This window comes from Adiantum capillus-veneris, chromosome 14 (assembly GCF_014529385.1).
Source record: "Adiantum capillus-veneris isolate H3 chromosome 14, ASM1452938v2, whole genome shotgun sequence".
In the NCBI taxonomy this organism is placed as follows: Eukaryota; Viridiplantae; Streptophyta; class Polypodiopsida; order Polypodiales; family Pteridaceae; genus Adiantum; species Adiantum capillus-veneris.
Genome location: NC_140944.1, coordinates 105,505,682 through 105,523,890, shown reverse-complemented (window position 1 = coordinate 105,523,890; position 18,209 = coordinate 105,505,682).

The window sequence follows — 18,209 nt, the reverse complement described above, 5'->3', positions numbered from 1 at the left end:
TTGTCCAAGTCTCAGCCATTTTCTAGCATGTTGTAGATTACAAATACTATTGGCGTGTCATTGGGAATCTCACCCTATTGGCGTGTCATTTCCAATAGGGGTATCGTTGCATCATTAATTAATGGGTCTATCATGCATTTTATTAATTAATAAAGTAGGAAGATTTCCTCTGTCTCCCTTTCACAAAAGCAAAAGTTCGTTATTTGTTGGTTCCCATGTTGCGTCCGCCCTCACCCCTACCGTTGTGGAGCCAATACCTGCATCCCCCACCCCCCTCTCTCGCATCCACTTGCCCTATTACTGCCTTCGTTGTCGCTTGCTGCAAGCAGCTCAAAAACCCTTCGCCATTGCCCGTCCACACAAATGCATCCACCATTGATCTGTCTTCACTCACTCTCTCTCTCTCTCTCTCTCTCTCTCTCTCTCTCTCTCTCTCTCTCTCTCTCTCTCTCTCTCCATTCACATATGACAGGTGACATTTCATGGCAGAAAAAATTTCCTCTAGTACTCGCTCATATCTAGCTCACTTGGCCACCTGCCCTTGCCTCCACTAAACACCTGCATGGAACTCCAAGGTACGGTCACCTTTTCACTACCAAAGTGATGTATTGCAATGGCTTGTGGAAGAGAGAGAGAGAGAGAGAGAGAGAGAGAGAGAGAGAGAGATTGTGCGCCTCCCCTGCACTCGTTTGTACAAGTGTGCATATCCCTTGCAATTATAATCGAGCGATGCAATCAATGTTTGATCTCTCTCCTATGTCCCTTGCTCCACAGACCATCTGATCTTCCCTTCACCATACGGCGCATGTGCCTGCTGCAGCACCTTCACCCTGGCCTCTTTGTCCGCACACCATTGCGAGGGTTGCCAATATGTTTTTCCTCTCACTCCATGTGTTACTACCGTCCTTGCCTCATCTCTCTCTCTCTCTCTCTCTCTCTCTCTCTCTCTCTCTCTCTCTCTCTCTCTCTCTCTCTCTCTCTCTCTCTCTCTCTCTAGGCGTGACCACCCTCGCCTCCCACATGAAAAATCTAGCATCGACACATGTATTCAAGAAAATCAGTGTTCCTTATGAAAAGCTGCAAAAAAAAAATATTTTTGGAGATATTTAATCTCACAACCTGGGGTATTTTGGGAATTTTGGAAAATGTTAAGGGAATTTTTGAAATTCATGAGATTAATGAAGGTATTTTGGGAATTTTTGAGATTTGAGGGGTATTTTGGAATTTCCACAAATTAGAGGGGTATTTTGGTAATTTTCCCTTTATTAGATCAAGTTTATTTTATGGGTTTTTACACTATTTTTCTCCTTTTTCCCTTGCCCTCAACCGACATTTTTGAAATTGAAAATAGCACGATATTAAGCCCTCTCTATTACGTCCATGTTCCACCCCAAAATACCCCCTCTTTCCACTTAGTTTAGCTTTTATCCAACCCTTTACAAAAGCATCTTCACTGATTCTTACTCCTACTGGCTCCATGTCCTTTTACCTACTACTACTCGGTCCACTCTTATAACGTGGAATCTCAACAGATTCCAATCCCGAGCTAAGGTTCCAATCCCGCGCAATGAAGAGACAAACGACACACCATTAATAGGCAGGCAACTTCACAACCAACAGCAAATCTAAAGGGACTGACACCATGATGCAAGGTTGCCCATGGGAAGCATTGGGAGAACTGTCAGAGCAAGGCGTCGATTGCGAAAATCTTAAACAAGAGTTGCCTTTTGCCGGATAGCATCTGACACAGAGGGTGACACGATGTCCTCCCGGACTAACGGACAACACATCTGACCATGGCAATTGTGGGTTCACATGGGAGAAGCAAAGAGAAGTCATGTGTTGCTCCTTTGCAGAAGTGCTGGTTGTGAGACACACACACACACATAGAGAGAGAGAGAGGGCTACCCTTGTGCCAATGATACAACACGCATTGATGTGCTGCAGGTTGCGTTTGTATTGCTTCAGTTTGTGGAGATTGCTATAGGCTCTTCTGATACCATGGAATTCACAAAAAGGAGTAGAAGTAAGACAATGTACAATCTATAAATTTGAGCTGAAGGAGCCAAAACTTAAAGCCATACAATTGACAACAACTATGTTTCCCATGCTAGCCAAAACTACACCCAGCAATATGTATAATGACCAGATCTGAGACTCCACACATGAACCGATGTTGAGTTACATAAGCCAAAAAATTTGTTTGTTGCAAACTAGATACTATGACTTGCTGCTCATTCACTGAATATCATCAAGGTCTCCTTTATATGTTTCGATTGCGTCCTTTAGAGTGCGATTTGCCATTATTAGTTTTGATCGAAGAGATGTATAATGATTGAGCTGGTCACCAGATAGCTCATGCAAAACCTGTGTTTTCATATCTTCTATCTTTTGCAATGGTGGGTCTTGTCCATCGTCAGCAGCAAATAGCTTTTCTGGCTTCTCTCCATTCTACATCTGGATATATATACAATCATGTACATGCAATGCCGCACCAACAGACAAGTGCAACATGCAATTGGTGCAGATGAGAAGTCAAAGGGGGAGCTGCTTACGACCTCACAACATGGGCAATAACCCCTTGCAACCATTCACTGTCATAACACTTGAAGCATGCAACAAACATGTGGTTGAGACTTACATACGCCAGTTTCTCATCGTCGCCATAGTACATTTGTCCACAGCAATAAGTGCGCGCAAATTTAAAAACCTACTCAATGTGTTGTCTCGTGCTAGCTTCCACATAGAGAAAGAGAGAGAGAGAGAGAGACTAGAGAGAGAAAGAGAGCATCTGCATTGCTGGCAGCAAGGCGCACACGCGCACGTGTGCGCACACACACACACACACAGAGACCATCTTCGATCCTTTCTGCACGGCGCACAGAGAGAGAGAGAGAGAGAGAGAGAGAGAGAGAGAGAGAGAGAGAGAGAGAGAGAGAGAGAGAGAGATTCTCCATCTCTTTTTGCAACGGGCAAACCCCTCTTCTTCACGTGCAGCTCCTTTAGCTCCTTTGAGCCCAAAGCAAACAAGAGGAAGCACGAATCGCAGAACGTCTTGTCCAGGCAGTGAGCTTCACAGCAGCGGCCACTACTCCCAGCTCATCATGTCGTACTAAATCTCTTTTGCATGCAGTCGAATTCCCAGACGTCTCACTGCGCATTCCTGTCGCTTGGGACTCCCTGGACAACACGGCACGCCCATGTACAATATAGCAAGAATGCACAGAGAGAGAGAGAGGGAGAGAGAGAGAGAGAGAGAGAGAGAGAGAGAGAGTCGCTCGCAGCCTCGCGTCTGTATCTCACAGTACCTCTCCACACTACAGGTCTTCTCCATAGTACCGCATGCCCACCTTTCGTCCTCTCTTGCAAAGGCCTAAAAACGTGCCCTAAATTTTAGCCATCCACGTGGACTTCATCAGCGAAAGAACGCCCAATCCAGCCCAATACTAAGGCCTTGCTTGAGCAGCCAAAAAGAGGAAAATGATATATCACCCAAGTGTGGTAGATTGGTAATGCCATGTCCCTCTTACATAACATGTCTTTGAGTTCAACTCCTCATTTGCTAGATCTTTAAGGTCTCTTGGGATTGTTTCTATGACATTAAACCCCGTAGTTCTCCTTCCTCTTCTAAGTTCTTCTCCTCTCTCTCAATCTATGAATAAAAAAACATTATCGAAATAGGTTTTACATGCTACAGATATAATCACAGCCTGCCTCAATCTAATTCTCACTGACTTTAATACCATTTGTGAGGAAAAGTTTGTGGCAGTTAAGACTTTCACTGGCCTTGTAGTAAATAACTTTTGGCTCATGAAAAACTCAACGAAGGTATTTATTAATCTCCCACAATACATTTTCTCGATGTTTACAGCTGATATTACGCAATGTTATGAAAACATATCACTCTTTGGGCCCTCTGGACTACTCACAGTTCTACAACAAATTAGTACGATGGTGTTTAGAAAAAGAAATGAGATGGGACAACACAGTGTTTCCAAGGGGTAAGTGGACAATTTCAACTTCCAAAATTGACTTCAAATACTATTGGCTGCTAGTTGAGTAGTTTCTCTGCAAAGTCTAACCAAGGGTTTGACAATGTAGATTTTATCCAAGGGGTTGGATTGCAAAGGCAACACCCAAGGTTACATGTGCAATACTACTTGAATTTAACTAATTTTTAATTAGTGTTCCTAGGCCTTTACATGCGGGAAATTTAGATAGGTGCCTTTGACTCCGGTAAGTGAGCACTATGTTCAACCTCCAGATACGCATCTAATTTGGTGTTGTTTCTTTTTTAATATGTTTTTATTTTTCCAAGTAGGATGTATAAACCTTTAAGTTTTCATCCATTTTTCTCTTTAAGAGACATGACAAGGTCATGTAAGAGTAAATTATTTTGGACGATACTATCCAATACACATTCCTACATTATGCAGTTTTGGCACATGTTGTCACATGGGATACAACATGTTCTAGGAACTCAAGGAGTTCAGTTTAGCCAGTGTGGAGCAAGGCTAATGAGGTCTCTCTCACTCCCGTCGGAGTGTTTGCAATTACCTCCATACAGCAATACATCTCGTACTTGAAGAATGTTCTTTTTTTTTAGACATCCTTAGTTGAGACATATTCCACGTGTGGAAAATATGAGTCTTTGAACTGAGACTGGTGCCGCTATTTTGATTATGTGTCACGACAAAGTCCCTAAGTGCTGGTCGAATCCATTTTATAGACCATTTTTAGCACATCGTATTAGGAATACAGTAGCCAAAAATTGTCGGATACTTAGAACGACTTGTGAAGCGTTACAATTGATGTTAAACAACAACGGATGGTTTTTTATGTATATAGAAAGGCTATAAGTTGTTAATGAAAAAGTTTCATTATTTGTACCTAAAAGTGGTTAATGTTTCACCTTCTATTATGGTTCAAACATTTCAGCAAGGCTTGCAAATGATTGCAATAGGAAGTATTTAGTTTCTTTTCATAACTATTTACACTCTTCTTTGATTGCATTTTCCAAGAAAGAAGTCCACAGACTGCCAAGGGGTAGTGAAAAAGTTTCCACTTCCAACGGAATGTATTGCCACGGGCCAACCCAAGGGAGGTCACGGACAGAGGCCAAGGGCAGTTTTCCTGTCAAATTTAACCAAGGGGTTTGACAATGATTGATTTTAACCAAGGGGTCTGGATTGCAAAGGCAACATCCAAAGTTACCTGTGCAATACTACTTGCATTTCACTAATTTTCAATTAGTGTTCCTAGGCCTTACAGGCGAGAAATTTGGGGCAGTATGTGAAAACTATGTTATCCTCAATTTTTGCTCTTAAGAGAAATGAAAAGGTCGTGTACGAGGAGCCAAGAAATTTGGGTTGTAGTGTCCAGATTAAGTTTCTGCATTATACAGTTATAGACCCACTTGTAGGTTTTATTTGGCACATGTTGTCACATGGGATGCAACATGGTTTAAGAACTCACAGAGTTCAGTTTAGCTAGTGTGGAGCAAGGCTAATGAGGGTCCCTCTCACTCCCGTTGTAGAGTGTTTGCAGTTACCTCCACGCACAAGTACATCTCGTACTTGAAGGACGTTTTTTTAGACATCCTTACGTGAGACATATTACACATGTGGAGAATATGAGTCTCTGGGACAGACACTGGCGCTGCTACTTCAATTATGTGTCACGACGATGTCCCTATATGCTGGTCGTATCCGTTTTCTAGACCATTTTCAACACGGTGTATCAGGAGCAATTTCAATGGCCAGAAATTGTCTGATACTTAGAATGACTTGTTAAGGTACAAGTGCTGCTAAACAACATTACAAATGGTTGTTTATACATATAGCCAAGCTATGAGTTGTTAATGAAAAAGTTTCACTGTTCACACCTAGAAGTGACTTCTGTTTCACCTTCTATTATGGTTCAAACGTTTTAGAAAGTCTTGCAAATGATCTTCTCTAAACTATTTAATGTGTGTAGGAGTATCACATTCGCCATCAGTATTGGCAAGGATGGTCATGAATAAACAGGTTCGGATCTGTTTTTTGCTAAATGCCTGCACACTAGGTGTTACGGGCCCTAGTGTTTAGCAAAGGCTGATTTGGAGCGGCATGCATATTCATCACATTAGTTGCTTATGAAGCATTTTTCACTCTCAGTGCAGTATCTCTCCTCTTTAATGTGTGTAGGAGTATCACATTCGCCATCAGTATTGGCAAGGATGGTCATGAATAAACAGGTTCGGATCTGTTCGAATGTGACACTCCTCTTTAATGTGTGTAGGAGTATCACATTCGCCATCAGTATTGGCAAGGATGGTCATGAATAAACAGGTTCGGATCTGTTTTTTGCTAAATGCCTGCACACTAGGTGTTACGGGCCCTAGTGTTTAGCAAAGGCTGATTTGGAGCGGCATGCATATTCATCACATTAGTTGCTTATGAAGCATTTTTCACTCTCAGTGCAGTATCTCTATGAGATTGTTTTTGGGGTCTACCAATCACCAATCGAGGTCATGGCTCAATTTGGATGCTTGTGGATCTTTCAAGTTAACCAAGATGGTTATTCAAAACATTGTTGATTCCTTAGCAGGGGAAACACACCTCAGTACTGTCAGTTATCCAAGGGGATAGGCATATTACAAAGTGTAATCTTATGCTAAAGGATATGCAAAGTGCGTACATTAGCACCAAGCAATCCAATTAGTAAGCATTTATTGCTCTACTTGGAGTTTGCTTACTATCAGTTAAAGCATGTTTGCGACTAGGTTTAGTCTCTTCATGTATAAATCAGGTTCTCAACCTTGAACACTAGTTATGGTGGGGTTGTTTACTGATGAAATTGGAGAACAAGTCAAGGACCTACACTTGGATGATGAGTTATGTCAGCAAGTTACTTTCATGGAAAGTGAAAAGAGGTACTCTTTCGGGTACATCTTTGTTGTGATAAGTCGTTTAGCATGCTCATGTGCGTTCTAAATGGAGTCTACACACTATGATTGGATTGGAACCGGTAACACAAGATGGTTGCAAATGGACAACAATGTGCAAAATCAAGATGTTATTCTTGATTTCATTGGACCTCCTACTGACCGTGTTTCGGTCAAACAAACAGCTGGATCCATAAGGGATACCATTGTGGAAATCATTAGTGTTCTTAGGAATATCCTATCACTTTTGTTTTCGTGGACGAAAACGCTTCTCCAAGGGAGGAGTAATGTCATGCCAAGGGTAGGACTATAGGAGGGCATGGCCCTGGCCAACGGCCGACGGATACACATGTGGTACAGGGGCTATATATAGCTAAGAGCCAGAGGGCCAAGGGGCTATATATAGGTATGGTTGGGTGGTTATTGGCATGTCTATCTTCCTATGGCCTTTCAGGAAGCAAGAGAATAGATTCGTCAGAGGAAGTTGGAGGCCACAACCAAAAATCATGATTGTCCTTTGAAGAGAGAGAGAGAGGGAGTCGCTCTCCCTCTCTCTCTCTCTCTCTCTCTCTCTCTCTCTCTCTCTCTCTCTCTCTCTCTCTCTCTCTCTCTCAATCGAAGAGAACGACGCCCTCTAAGCATTGATGTAAAGACAATTTTTTTGAGAATTATGGAAAATTTTGGAAGGCATGTCTGCAGCAGCATTTCTGAAGTGAATAGGCTCTGGGAAGTTGACACTAATCTCTTATTTTACATACAATATCTTTCGACACTTGCAAGAATTCTTCTTCTTCAACAAGGTCCACAACCATTATAGAAAATGATCCAAAATCTCCTAAGTGTGGAGATAGCAACACAACTATTCAACCAATGACATCGAAAACCATGATCATGGCATGCTTGGTATCATTGCAAGAGACCATAAACAAACAAGGTGAAGACTTAAGGACACTTGCAATGGAAAATGACACTCTAAGGGTCCTTGTGGTTGAGAATGAGAACCTCAAGAGGACACTTGAGATGCAAACAATACGTTTGATGCAACTTTGAAGGAGTGCATTGTAAAGTTTGAGCTTGTCCTAGAGTACTAGAGTATGATTCAAGGAGAGAAAAGGTGGAATTATCCCACATGTATTGGTGCAAGGTTGTAGAGCTACTTAAGGTTCATTTCATGAATGAATAAATCAAGTCTATTTTGCATTACATCTCTCTTGTTTATGGTGAGCTTGTGATGGCTTAGCAACAACTCAAGATCGTGTTTATGAGTCGAAGTTAATTGATCTTGGAACCTAATTTGCTTGAGTGATAATCTAGCCAACACACACTCACTTGTGTGTACAATGTTTCTCTTTCATCCACCCCAGCTAGCACGATCCCATTCCCATCAAGTGGTATCAGAGATTTAGGTTATGCTAGCTAGGTTTATCGGTATGCATTAGTGTGTTAATGATTAGCATCTCCATTAGATTGATTATCATTTTTTTAATGCACTCTCTAATCTGTATTTTCATTAGCTTAATAATCCCTAATCCCCAATCACCACTTAGACACGAGCATGCTCCACTACCCTTTGGTGATTAGGTGAGGAGGAATTCACTTCCAGCTTTGGTTATGAGTGCAGTTTTTCAATTAGTGCGCATCTTTTGTGTTCACTGTCAACCCATTTCGCATTAGCCTTACTCTCGTGGTATTTGTTCAATTTCTTTTGCATTTCATGTGTGTGCAAATTTTTCATCAACACCATTTTTTAGAGCTATTAAATGATGGCATTGCTTATGATTCTACATTCTAATTGTGTGCCCAAAATCCCTTTGTTTTAAGCTTCATTTTGACCCCTTAATCTCTGAAATCCGAGCTCATTAAGGCCTCCTAATCACGTCCCTATTTTTTAGGTATGTGAGACTGAAAGAACTGCCATGAAGGATTCTCCGTCCTACCACCCATAATATAGGCCCTTGGCCATCTATACTTAGAATCCCCTGTCCACAACTAGTAGCCGGCCCTTAGCCTGGGTCTGTGATCCCCCTCTTGGGTTTGCCCTTGGCATTACATTACTCCCCCCTTGGAGAAGCATTTTCGTCCTCGAAAACAAAAGTGGTGATATCTTAAGAACACTAATATTTTCCACAGTGGCATCCTTCATGAATCTAGCGGTTCATTTGACTGAAACACGGTTCAGTAGAAGGTTCAATGAAACCAAGAGTAACATCTTGATTTTCCACATCGTTGTCCCTTTGCAACCGTCTTGTGTAAACGGCTCGTATACAACATTGCATGTAGACTCCATTTAGAACTCATTTGAGTATGCTAAATGAGTTATCATGACACAGTTGGAGGCATCCGAAATCCACCTAAACTTGTGTTTGTGACTCTTATATGTGGGAAAGAGTATAGGAATTTTTGAACTTTGAGTACATAGTTTAAAGTACCTTAAGGAAGAGTCCAAGTATTGGATGGTGTCTTCCGGATACATTTCTGAAAGCAGAAATTCTGGTCCTTGAAGTCTAGACTGAGCCATTATTCTGGATAAGTGTTTACAAATAAACGTTGGTATATGAGGGGCTTTGTCAAGTCCCACCACAAACCAATCCTTTTTTAGTTTATGGATCATAGAGGATAATGAGGGAGAAAGCCATGTAGCCTCCTGGCTAATCCATGCAGGTGGGATTGATTCGACGCATGTTTGAAAGTAAGATGTTAAAAAGTCAGCCAGTCTAACATGTTGTAGACTATCTAAGTTTAATAGCTTGACTATGTCAGTCAAGCAAGTAAGTAGTGCGGCAAGAGCCAAGTGCGAATTTAGTGGTTGGAGCGGGATATGATTCAAACCTTTGCTCAATAGATCCTTGATACCTTTTGACTGAATAAGCGACAGATCTGTAGTACATACGTGTTGTCCAAAATCACGGAAGTTAGAACAATAGTTCACAAAAAGTGAGCATATACATGTTGGTTTTGTGTTTGCAGTAAGAAATTCTGTAGAATAGATATAATTCTTTAGGGGAGGATCAAAGGTCCAACCAAAATTCAGTTCGTCTATAAGATCAGTATTGTTAAACAGTTGCAAAAAAGCATATTGTATTAGACTTTTTGGAGAAAACCAATCAAAAATCCGATTCGAAAAGTGGCAATGAACAATGTGCTTCTTTAGATTTCCTTCCTTGCAAAATAGTAGCTTCCCAGAGGATGTCCGATAAATCTGAAACAGTAATACAATCAGGAGTTAAACATTTTCTTGATAGGGAGGTTCTTCCCTCTCCCTTTGACATAGCTTCTAGCTTTATTACGTCCATCAGAGGACCCTGGTGTAGAAGAAGGGGATAAAAAAGATGTGATTGAGTGCGAAGCAGAACTAGTTAGCATAGGCCTTTTGAGGTTAGGGGATTCTTCTGCATCTAAAGAAGGTTTGAGCAGGGATATGATATGTTTGATGCCTTTAGAAGCAATTAGATTAGAGAGAAGATGACTAGGTGCGTCTAAATTTAATTCTTTCAAAGCCTCGTACATGAAGTTTCTGAAGTGAAGGTACGCGATCTGGGCCCGCACAACTTCCCTAGCCTGATCTCCAAGCCAAGAAAAAATAATAGGGAGAAAATGCTCCTCTATGTGTGATGGGAAGAGGTCCTCCAGATGGTTGAGGAGGAACCAAATTGCATGATCAAACCAAAGGATGTTACTCTCACAATCAGCTTTTGCATCCAAAGCTTTGCAAGCACATTTGATGTAGGGGCGGTAGATGTTCTAGATTGATTCAGAATAGAATTCACTGCTTTGTTTAGAGAAGGTCATTGTACCCTTGGTTCTGACATAAATGCCAGATAAGATAGGGCATTTCCTTGAATCCAAGAAATGCATAGTAAAAGGTGCTTTAATGACATCACCTTTATCCAAGAACTGAACTCCTTTGAGGGTCTCCAGTCTACAGTCTTCACTTGTGGAGGCAGGTAAGGCAGTAAGAAAAACCCAAGTCTCAATCGAGATGGGTGCCACAAACGCTTTGTTTTGAAGTTCCCAAAGTTGATGGTCCAGCTTTATTCCTTCAATAGCAATCTGTCTCGGAGGTAAGAAGGGAAAACTCTTCGAGACTTTAGGAACCATCTCTAGTAAAGAAGTTTCACTAGACGAGCTGAGTCCTTGTTGAAAGCTTTTTACTGCTTCAAGAGCAGCATCATCCCTATAGAAAAGGCTTTTTGGAGCCTTGGCAGGATCAAATGATTTAGAGGTGGCAAAACAAGATGCTAGGCCACAAAGTTTTTTGATGAAGTTAGAAAGGTCAGCTCCTTTCGCCGAGAATTGAAGAAGATCGGTTTTATGACTTGATTCAATTGCAGCAAGGTTAGAAGCCAACTTTTGAAGGTGAAGAACTCCTTCTTTCGTCTCAGCCACCAGATTGGCGAGGATAAGAACCCAATCATTAAAGGTTAAATGATTCATGATAGAGTCATGGGTTTCTGTAACCTTAGAGAATTGCTTTAGTAAAGAAATCGCCAAAGGGTCATGGATAAGTTTGATCACCAGTAGTGATGCCGAGGAGAAGGGAAGGGTGGAGAGGTCAAGAGCAGCAGAGACAGGGACAATCTGAAAAAATGTATCTCAATATTAGTAAGATCTAAAAAAGAGGAGTTGGTGGGTCTTCCATCCTAAAACCAACCAAGACCAAAGTCATAATGGTTGTGTGGAAGTCCCCTTATCCTAGAAAATCCAGTTTTCAGGCTGCATCTCCTAAGGATAACAATCTTGTAGACTAGGTCCTGGTGCCATAGGTCAAAAAAACCTAAACCACCCATGTGTTTAGGGAGAGAGAGTTTAATCTATTTACAATATACATAACACATGAGACAAATTTCAAAGACCTATGTCTACAGTCTATAGTACAAAATCATGTATTCTTTTCGACTGCGTATCCAAAAAAATACATCACAGTATCATGCCATATTAGGGAAAGAAGGTCCTGATTTAGTGTTTACAGTAAGAGTGTACAACATCACATCTCCTCAAAACAACAGCCAAGGAAAGGACACCCTTACCTGCATCCAAAGTAAGAAAACAACTGTTCGTTAGTTTTCAGACCGCATAACAGGTAACTGGGGTGACCTAGTTGTCATCCATGTCACCCTGGTACTATCTTAAGAACCTGATCAAGCTGTACAAATGAAAGTAACGTGCAACAGTTTTCTCGATTTACAGAAACAAAGAAATTTTAGAGTGTTAAGTCTAAAAGGTTTTACACCATATATTTTAATGCCAAGTTAAAGTGTTTTATCTTTAATATGAATTTAGGTTAAAAAATAATAATGGACAGTGTCAAAGTTTCTAATAGTATTCCACCCATTCTCTAGGGCCATCCAAAACCGGTCGCCAAATGGTATCACTGACTGGCATACATTTTCAACAGCCATCACAGAGCTACCAGCATACTTACCTTTAAAAGTCCGAGAAGGCCCGTACCCAAAAAAAGCTTTGTTGAGAGTCTTTCATTACGTTAGTAGTTAAGTCGAACCATATACCAAGCCAAAACCTCAAAAAGAGCAACAATATAAGAAGCCATTGCCAATACTCATACCCAATTGGTTATTCTCACCTCCAGTTGTCTTAATGTCCCAAAAGAAACTGTTTATTTTCCTACCTACCTGTTTTAAACAGCAGAAATCACAGTATGTGAACCAGTCCAAGTTATATGTACACATCGTTAGAGATAAATACCAAATCCCTTCAAAAGGAAGCAACCCATAACAGTCAGTAGGATCAGCCCATGGCATTGGCAAGATGCCCTGGCTCCTCTAATCCTTGCAAGTCGGTGTTTACACAAGAGAAATCACATAGATCAGTATTATGAAAAAAATACCATATTGGTTTTAGTCTTCATTTGCCGATATTGTAATCAGCCAGCCAGATTACGTATATATCCCCAACACCCACAAGAAATAGGTGAGGCTATTGCCGTATCACACTGTTATTCTATCAACCATATAAATGGCTCCGGTCATAAATCTGGACCCATATGATAGATAGTACATGTACATAAAGCATACGAAAAAATATATATGCAAGCTACTGGATATCTTCCTCCAAATACCCTCCGAAGCCATAATGCCTGTAAACGAAGTAAAAAAGTTATCGGATATCAACAACCAATATAACCTGCAAAAACCCATAGACTATACAATATGCTAGCTATCGGATAAATACGACCAGCAGCACCCGAAGTCAGCAGATTTCTCTGTACCAAATCAAACTTTATGTCAGCAATACCCACGGTCTAGGCTGTCATAAACAACCCAGAAATAACCCCAAACAGTCCATAGTCCTCCTCAATATCCATGCTAGCAGATGTCGTAGCATAATTTAACCCATGGTCCTAAAGAAGAGAGTCCATTATCTCAGCCTGTACATAGCAAGGGCAAATAGTTTGTGTAGATTTTAATCAATGCCTAGCTTAGTAAATGTCAGATAAATTACCAGGGGGCTATTTCAGTGCCTGTCATCTCAATTTAGACGGCACCACCAATGTGAGCAGAAACCAATTGCTTCCATTAGCACAACCAAGGTCAGCTAGAGAGCAACCATTCTCCCTCACACCCTAATCAAGTCCCAGTTCTAGTAGTCAAGACACTCTTCCATAGAGTAAAGTGACTCAGGTAATTTCCCAGGTGAGCTTAGAAATGTGTTTAACATCAGGAACTGCTGGTAATTCCTCATAGATAGAGCACTAGCAGTATCTTGAAAAAAATCATAAAATACAAATAGAGTGTCAATTTGCCAGACCTGAGACTTACAAATCATAAAGGTATTGCTCTGAATCAAAGTTTTGAGCATCAAATTGCAGGCTTATAAGCAATCAGTCCAACAACCAAAAGCAAATGATATGTTAATATTAGGTCACTCTGCAGTAGCATTCGATAAATACTGGAGCCAACCATTAGTCAAGTAATCCGAGAGGTAGATTTGCCAACCATATGGAGCAGTATACGGCTGTCTAGAGCTAGTAAAGGTATAGTACCCATAATGGGAGATAGGTCATATCCACAGCTAGGAGTATCAATCCACACCAAAAAACCAAAAAACCAAAGAATAGTCGTACAGCATACTGTGCACAAATACTTGGTAGCATCACTTATCCTACCTGCATAAGAAGGTAGATTGGTTCTGCTTCATAACCAGATTAGGCCAATTATGGTTAGCAAAAGGAATTTCATCAACAGCCAGTAACACTTGAAGCATGCAAATAGATCTCTATAATATCGACATATATGTCATAAAAAGTTCGTAGTCCAGGCTGAAAGGAACCCTCAGATCCAACCATAAAATAGTCCCTAGTAACCCAAACAGTCCATGCTAGCAGACGGTATACCATACTATGACCTAAGGTCCAAAGGATAGCATATAAATGATGCATTTCCTGCAAATAGTATACCACAACATAATCAATAGGCTCCGACATTATCACATTCCCACTACCTGTAACCAACAGTAGCCAATATTCTCATGCAAAACCGTATATCGTTGCCAACAGAGTTTGGCAATTTTTACCGTATTATCCTTACCCAGGCCATATCAATTCCATCCAAAACAATAGTATGGATAGTCAATCGTTGAAGAAGAGCACTAGTATGCAGCAGATCGCAACCGATGTTACATACACTCCAGACTCATCCCATGTGGGAGAACATACCTTTCTTTACCAAACCATACTCAAGATCAACAAATCCATACCGATTTGCAGAAACAAAATACCATTCAGATACCTAAAGTATAAGTGTACAACGTTTTCATTGTGTTTTGCTACACATATTAAGTGTTTAATAACATCAAATGTAATCGATGCTACAGATAATTCAAAAACGCCCCATCGGGGAAATCAAATCCTTCCTACTAATCCGTAGTGAAGACAAGCAAGAGCATACATTTTTGCTAAAAAGAAACCTCATCCCAGCCTCATTAGATTCCACCATCGATTTTTTGCTTGGGGCCATGCTTCGTAGCCCTCAGGTGTAGCTTGAAGAAGGTCTTAGTGAATGTAATATACACAGTGAAAAAACACACACACACTTTCTGTGGAATGAAGAACTAAGTGAGCCAATGGCTCACCTTTATAAAGCTGCTCATCTGCATTGGATCGTCTCCAGCACATTCGCCCTATAATTGGAGGAATGTCAAGTAGCTGCAGAAGGGCTTTAACTCGCCGCGGGTGTAGTGCAGTATCTAGGCCATCCATCTCCCCAAATAGCACGCGCCAAAGCCAAGATTAGCAAGGCATGTTGAACAGCCCACGTGCATTCAACCAGGAAGACTCGTCAACAGTCCCCACTCCCACAAGTTACATCAAAAGCCCATTATGTGAAAGGCCTATAATGCAAAAAAGATTTTTATTTTCAAGTTCATCCAATTAGGAGATAGTTCTCACAAAGGTCTTTTTTTCATGGGGTACTTATTAGAGGGCAAGTCCTATTTCCCACATAGCACAAGCTACAGAGCTCGATTATCATAGGCAGAGCTAGATACAGAGTAAGAGAGAGAATCCAAAAAGGGTAAAGGGAGTCAAACTCGATCAGAGGTAATTTAAAGGAAAAGAGTTAATTCAGTATAAATAGTCTAACAAAGCTCTAGCAGGATGCAGAAAGAGAGAGAGAGAGAGAGAGAGAGAGAGAGAGAGAGAGAGAGAGAGAGAGAGAGAGAGAGAGAGAGAGAGAGAGAGAGAGAGAGAGAGAGAGAGAGAGAGAGAGAGAGATAGATAGAGAGAGAGAGAGAGAGAGAGAGAGAATGAATGTTGGGCTGAGAAAAATCCCTTATTCGGCTGTATTGTATGCCCCCTGTGTCTGCCTCGGTGCAGACAATTGTTGTGGTATAGCTTATCTCATAAGTGTATAGCAATGTGCTTGTACAACACTCTCGTAGAGAGAGGTAACATGAGTTACATCTTGACCCGAGTGACTTAAGTATGACACTTTTCTATGAATAAACATAAATAAAAAGTGTTTGTAGACACCAATAACTTACCATGTCCTTGAAAGGGTAGTTGGCATTATAGCGGAAGCGTAAACAATATTGATGTGAAACTTTATCTAGCTCACTAGCATGCCATGCATGCAAAGGTGTTGCCCTTGGCGACAATGACAGCCCCTACAGATTGAGCCTATACCAAAAGTGCCTTGCACAAGTGGACATGGATACATCACAATTTGCTGTTGTCGTATGTGATTGGGGGCCTATATCCTCAATTTGCCAAATTCCTGAACCTATGTGCCAATGCCCAGTCAATGGGCAATATCTTATCACGAGTTAGAAGCCTTGCTTCACATGAAACCGTCAAAGCACTTTGCTTTGCACGATAGGCAGTCCTCGCCAAATTAAAGGTTAAAATGCTAGAAAAACAAGAGAGCTTGAAATTGTCTAACCCGGTTTTTCTACTGTGGTAAGTTGTCTTGAGTCTCTGAAATAAAAACTTGCTTGAATTTGGCTCATAGGATATTTGCTGCACGAGAGAACGTCCTCGTATGCACCATATGCGCCCTCTTGTGACATAAAAACCTGCAAACATCTTAGCAAGTTTCCCCAAGCTCGTATGCTCATAGCATATTCCAAACATGGAAAGTCTTGTCTTTGTATGAGACATCGCAATAGCCCCACTTTGGATACTATCATTGCTCATAGCTAATAGATACTCTTGCTCATAGATAGATGTCATAGAAAAAGAAAGTCGACCTTGTCAAGCATTTATAGATAATCGACCTTGTCGAATCGTACCATATATTGAAAAACAAAAAATACTTGCAAAGTACGTACCTCATATATGCTTGGATTGATTACTGTTGTCCTTGACTATATAGATTTTTCTTGATCGACGTATGTGTAAAAATAGTTTGCCTAGCAGCCATGTCCTAGCAAAACTGCAAATTCAGAATACAACATAGAGAAACCCATGTTGGCTTCTCAAGCTGGAAAAAATGGTCGGCCATGCCTAGCAACTTGCACCAGTTATCATATCTAGCAAGAGATCGTGCCGATCTCCTTGAGATACTATAGAGGCGGTTTGTTTGTACTCAAGCCGTGCTGATCTCCTTGAGATACTATAGAGGCAGTTTGTTTGTTTGTTTGTACTCAAGCCGTGCTTGATTTGGGTTTGCAAACTAATCATTGGTCCTTGTCAATAATGTATGCAACAAATTTTTTAATGCTGATGGTAATGGTCACAAGCCATGCTTGTGCTTGGAGTGCTTAAAGTGCACTCACGACATGCATATTATGAAAAAATTTCAAAAAAATTGAAAATATATGCATACCTTATGAAGTACTTATACTGACTTGCCTTGTCGCCATAATAATCGAACGTATTTCAATCCAGAAAAGAATCGATAAATTCTTTGTTGGATACTGTGCTTGGTTCATAGCATACATCTATTGGTTTCCTAGAGATGTCCTATTTCCGTCTGTCGAGGGCCTTGCCCAATTTGTAAATCAGTGAAGGCTATACTCACTTAGTCACGACTCGCATGTCTATCACGATCCACAACCAGTACCGTGCCTTGCATGAGTTACCTAATTGCCATCGATTGTAAGTCAAAGTTTCTTTTTGCTTCAAGGTTTGCCCTCCTTGAGAGCTTGATCATGTATAGTGGATCTTCTTGGACATGATTGCAACCTGTTGTCACTGCAAATAGAGCAGAGAGCAATGCCGTGCCTTCACATGGTCTTGAAATTTTGTACAACATGTCAAAGATTTGCCTTGATTGCCTTGGAAAATTTTGCCTTCGAATTCTCAATTTTGAATCCTGGCTGCCTGCAAAACCAATAGTGTTGAATTCATTTGGGATGCACTCAGCCATGCAACTATGACCCCTTTGCGGAGGTCCTTGCATGTTTATGCATGCCACGATAACTGGCCGTTGTTTGCCTTCATGTGGGAAAGCTCCCTTGCAAGGTGTTGGCCAAAACCCTTGCAATTGGGCACCCACCGTGTCACCAAAAGCTATGATGGCAGCATCTCGCAGGTAGCACAGTGGAAAAGGAGCTTGAATCAGTCACTACAACCCACTTTGCCCTTCATGTAGAGTAGAAAATTCATTCCCTTGCCCGTCCGACCCTACTGAGGTCCCCATTGTTGTGTTTCGTGCTGGTTGACTCTTCTCCATTGCCTCAATGCCTTGTCTCGCATCGAAGGAAATGGGAGCTAAGCCGAATGGCTACGATATTGCGTATCACCAACAAGGGGATAGGCTCAAGCATGTAAGTGTGAGTACGGTTTCCAACAAGGGGATAGGCTCAAGCATGTATAAAGCGTGACCCA